The 5,000-nt window shown below is 54.8% G+C and overlaps 1 non-coding gene across 1 annotated transcript in view; it reads left to right on the top strand.

Moving 5' to 3' along the window:
* Positions 1–3,209: 3,209 nt before the first annotated feature.
* LOC126197344 (small subunit ribosomal RNA) overlaps positions 3,210–5,000 on the top strand; it is a 1,909-nt gene continuing 118 nt past the window's right edge. Inside the window, exon 1 of the ribosomal RNA XR_007539711.1 lies at positions 3,210–5,000. This exon is cut by the window's right edge and continues 118 nt beyond it. This is a non-coding gene — a ribosomal RNA (small subunit ribosomal RNA).

Genomic DNA, 5,000 nt, shown 5'->3' with positions numbered 1-5,000 from the left:
TAGTGCAGTCGCACCTCTACTACTGTACAGAGATAGAACACCACGAGACTGCAACCAGATTAAACTGATACATGGCGCTGATAACTAATAGATGCAGAGCCATCGGAATATAGATGACATACGACATACAACTGTCCCTATACATGCTGACAGTCTGTGCACACAATGTGAACTACACGTCACCGAGACACCCTATCACACACTACTCTCTGGCTGTAACAGACACAGACACAATATCTAAGCACCACCATGGAACAACATCCAGTGCATCCTCTCCGCCACATTACACCATTCACACTATGATAACAAAACCAGGAGGTCCACCCCAAAAACAGAATATCTCACTCTTCCAACAACCATCATTACGCAGATAAGCCACAAACACCCACACATGTGCTACACAGGGGTGCAGCCAACACCACCACACTGGCGTGTCTCACAGCATATAAGCAATGGCAGGAATGAAAGACACAGGTCTGCCACTCCCTTGCCACACCCACGGAACCGGCGCACCACCTCCCCTGAGCCAAAGGTGCATCCTGACGTGACACATCTCAGGGTGCCTCAGGCGTCCACTTACCATCATCACTATGAACGAACCTCGTCCCCTCCCCCCCTCATACACCATCCCTTAACCTAACCCATGTTGCGCCTTAACCTAACCTATGTTGCGCCTTAACCTAACCTATGTTGCGCCTTAACCTAACCTATGTTGCGCCTTAACCTAACCTATGTTGCGCCTTAACCTAACCTATGTTGCGCCTTAACCTAACCTATGTTGCGCCTTAACCTAACCTACGTTGCGCCTTAACCTAACCTACGTTGCGCCTTAACCTAACCTACGTTGCGCCCTAACCTAACCTACGTTGCGCCCTAACCTAACCTACGTTGCGCCCTAACCTAACCTACGTTGCGCCCTAACCTAACCTACGTTGCGCCCTAACCTAACCTACGTTGCGCCCTAACCTAACCTACGTTGCGCCCTAACCTAACCTACGTTGCGCCCTAACCTAACCTACGTTGCGCCCTAACCTAACCTACGTTGCGCCCTAACCTAACCTACGTTGCGCCCTAACCTAACCTACGTTGCGCCCTAACCTAACCTACGTTGCGCCCTAACCTAACCTACGTTGCGCCCTAACCTAACCTACGTTGGGCCCTAACCTAACCTACGTTGGGCCCTAACCTAACCTACGTTGGGCCCTAACCTAACCTACGTTGGGCCCTAACCTAACCTACGTTGGGCCCTAACCTAACCTACGTTGGGCCCTAACCTAACCTACGTTGGGCCCTAACCTAACCTACGTTGGGCCCTAACCTAACCTACGTTGGGCCCTAACCTAACCTACGTTGGGCCCTAACCTAACCTACGTTGGGCCCTAACCTAACCTACGTTGGGCCCTAACCTAACCTACGTTGGGCCCTAACCTAACCTACGTTGGGCCCTAACCTAACCTACGTTGGGCCCTAACCTAACCTACGTTGGGCCCTAACCTAACCTACGTTGGGCCCTAACCTAACCTACGTTGGGCCCTAACCTAACCTACGTTGGGCCCTAACCTAACCTACGTTGGGCCCTAACCTAACCTACGTTGGGCCCTAACCTAACCTACGTTGGGCCCTAACCTAACCTACGTTGGGCCCTAACCTAACCTACGTTGGGCCCTAACCTAACCTACGTTGGGCCCTAACCTAACCTACGTTGGGCCCTAACCTAACCTACGTTGGGCCCTAACCTAACCTACGTTGGGCCCTAACCTAACCTACGTTGCGCCCTAACCTAACGCACGTTGCGCCCTAACCTAACGCACGTTGCGCCCTAACCTAACCTGTAATTGTTATATGAATTGAAACATTCATGTAGCGTTGCCTAATCGCAACCCTCTCAACATAGGTCAGTGCTCGCACTCTCTGGTGTCCTGCGTATTGATTCATGTTACGGTGCGTACCCTCACAACATCTAGCGAGTGGTGCGTACGTTCCACATGGTCCCGCTATCCACTGTAATGTGTACTGCTGTAAGACTTATATCGCTCCCCTGTCGCCTCTAGTTCGTCAGGCGGGAGTTTGCGTGTTCAATGAGCTTCGCAGCTGTGCAATGGCATTCGCATACGTACGCGGGCCACCTTCCACGTGTTCTCTCGTGCATACGTCGCAGCATGTATGTGGGCTGATGTGGCGTGTCGTGACGCATATCATCCAGGCATGCAAGACCCACTGAATTTGCAAATGTAGATGGACGTCTACGTTTGCTGCCCAAGTTACGCAAATGAACTGGAAATCCGTTGTTGCGCGGTTGTATACGCTGGAGGTGAATCATTGATTGCGACAATCGGTACAGGTATTAACTGGTTGCTTCAGCGACACCCGTCATACCCACGAACGTGAGTGGGCATGTGGGTATGAAGCGATACGCGGCGGTGGCTGGGTGGGACCGTCCCCGGCCGGTGAGGGGGGAGCGCCCGGCGTGCTGGCCGCGCGCTGCGTGGGCGCACGCGCTACAGCCGGCTGGTGGGGGCGCCCAGTGGCAGGCGCGCCGGCCGACGGACGCGGCAGGCGGCGCAGCTGCGCGCCGGCGCACCCAACGCGCGGCGCCGTGCGGCCAAAGTGGGTCCTCGCGGGCCCGGTGCGAAGCGCGGTGGACATCTGCAGTGTGCTGGTCCGATTGAGGACTGTGTGCGTTGAGGATGCGCCGCCGCCCGGCACTCGGCGCCGCGACGCCGTCTGCTGCTCGGTCGCCCCCGCGGTTCTCGCAGGTGGTTTGTATCGCAGCTGTGCGGATGTGTTGGCGCGTGCGCTGTGCTGGGAGAGTTCGCTTTGGCACCCAAGTGGGGCTCTGCCCCTCTGTGGCGCTGGCGTTGGAGCTGCCCGGCCACTGTTTGTGGCCGCGTGTTGTCTCCCGCCGGCAACACCACGACAGCACGCTCCCGGGCCTCTGTCGGCAGCGGCAAGCTCAGTTGGGAGCACGGGTGGTCGCACTGAAAGCGTCTACTCGCCTATCTCCGGGCGATTGCGCCTCTCTCGAACCCGACCAAGTACTTAGGACGGCGCTGCGCGCCGCCGGGACCTGAGAGGGTTTCGAGGTGTATCGTGCAGGGGAGCCCAGCCTCCTCCTGTTTGCGGAATAATTGAGCGGACGCTTGCGTGTTCGCGCGGGCCTCCGGGACACACTCCCGGGCGGCCGGCTGCTCAGCTCTAGTTGACGCAGCTCCCTGGTTGATCCTGCCAGTAGTCATATGCTTGTCTCAAAGATTAAGCCATGCATGTCTCAGTACAAGCCGCATTAAGGTGAAACCGCGAATGGCTCATTAAATCAGTTATGGTTCCTTAGATCGTACCCACGTTACTTGGATAACTGTGGTAATTCTAGAGCTAATACATGCAAACAGAGTCCCGACCAGAGATGGAAGGGACGCTTTTATTAGATCAAAACCAATCGGTCGGCTCGTCCGGTCCGTTTGCCTTGGTGACTCTGAATAACTTTGGGCTGATCGCACGGTCCTCGTACCGGCGACGCATCTTTCAAATGTCTGCCTTATCAACTGTCGATGGTAGGTTCTGCGCCTACCATGGTTGTAACGGGTAACGGGGAATCAGGGTTCGATTCCGGAGAGGGAGCCTGAGAAACGGCTACCACATCCAAGGAAGGCAGCAGGCGCGCAAATTACCCACTCCCGGCACGGGGAGGTAGTGACGAAAAATAACGATACGGGACTCATCCGAGGCCCCGTAATCGGAATGAGTACACTTTAAATCCTTTAACGAGTATCTATTGGAGGGCAAGTCTGGTGCCAGCAGCCGCGGTAATTCCAGCTCCAATAGCGTATATTAAAGTTGTTGCGGTTAAAAAGCTCGTAGTTGGATTTGTGTCCCACGCTGTTGGTTCACCGCCCGTCGGTGTTTAACTGGCATGTATCGTGGGACGTCCTGCCGGTGGGGCGAGCCGAAGGCGTGCGACCGCCTCGTGCGTGCTCGTGCGTCCCGAGGCGGACCCCGTTGAAATCCTACCAGGGTGCTCTTTATTGAGTGTCTCGGTGGGCCGGCACGTTTACTTTGAACAAATTAGAGTGCTTAAAGCAGGCAAGCCCGCCTGAATACTGTGTGCATGGAATAATGGAATAGGACCTCGGTTCTATTTTGTTGGTTTTCGGAACCCGAGGTAATGATTAATAGGGACAGGCGGGGGCATTCGTATTGCGACGTTAGAGGTGAAATTCTTGGATCGTCGCAAGACGAACAGAAGCGAAAGCATTTGCCAAGTATGTTTTCATTAATCAAGAACGAAAGTTAGAGGTTCGAAGGCGATCAGATACCGCCCTAGTTCTAACCATAAACGATGCCAGCCAGCGATCCGCCGCAGTTCCTCCGATGACTCGGCGGGCAGCCTCCGGGAAACCAAAGCTTTTGGGTTCCGGGGGAAGTATGGTTGCAAAGCTGAAACTTAAAGGAATTGACGGAAGGGCACCACCAGGAGTGGAGCCTGCGGCTTAATTTGACTCAACACGGGAAACCTCACCAGGCCCGGACACCGGAAGGATTGACAGATTGATAGCTCTTTCTTGATTCGGTGGGTGGTGGTGCATGGCCGTTCTTAGTTGGTGGAGCGATTTGTCTGGTTAATTCCGATAACGAACGAGACTCTAGCCTGCTAACTAGTCGCGTGACATCCTTCGTGCTGTCAGCGATTACTTTTCTTCTTAGAGGGACAGGCGGCTTCTAGCCGCACGAGATTGAGCAATAACAGGTCTGTGATGCCCTTAGATGTTCAGGGCCGCACGCGCGCTACACTGAAGGAATCAGCGTGTCTTCCTAGGCCGAAAGGTCGGGGTAACCCGCTGAACCTCCTTCGTGCTAGGGATTGGGGCTTGCAATTGTTCCCCATGAACGAGGAATTCCCAGTAAGCGCGAGTCATAAGCTCGCGTTGATTACGTCCCTGCCCTTTGTACACACCGCCCGTCGCTACTACCGATTGAATGATTTAGTGAGGTCTTCGGACTGG

Source organism: Schistocerca nitens, chromosome 7, assembly GCF_023898315.1.
Source record: "Schistocerca nitens isolate TAMUIC-IGC-003100 chromosome 7, iqSchNite1.1, whole genome shotgun sequence".
Classification (NCBI taxonomy): domain Eukaryota; kingdom Metazoa; phylum Arthropoda; class Insecta; order Orthoptera; family Acrididae; genus Schistocerca; species Schistocerca nitens.
This window is presented reverse-complemented; position numbering and strand designations above follow the sequence as displayed.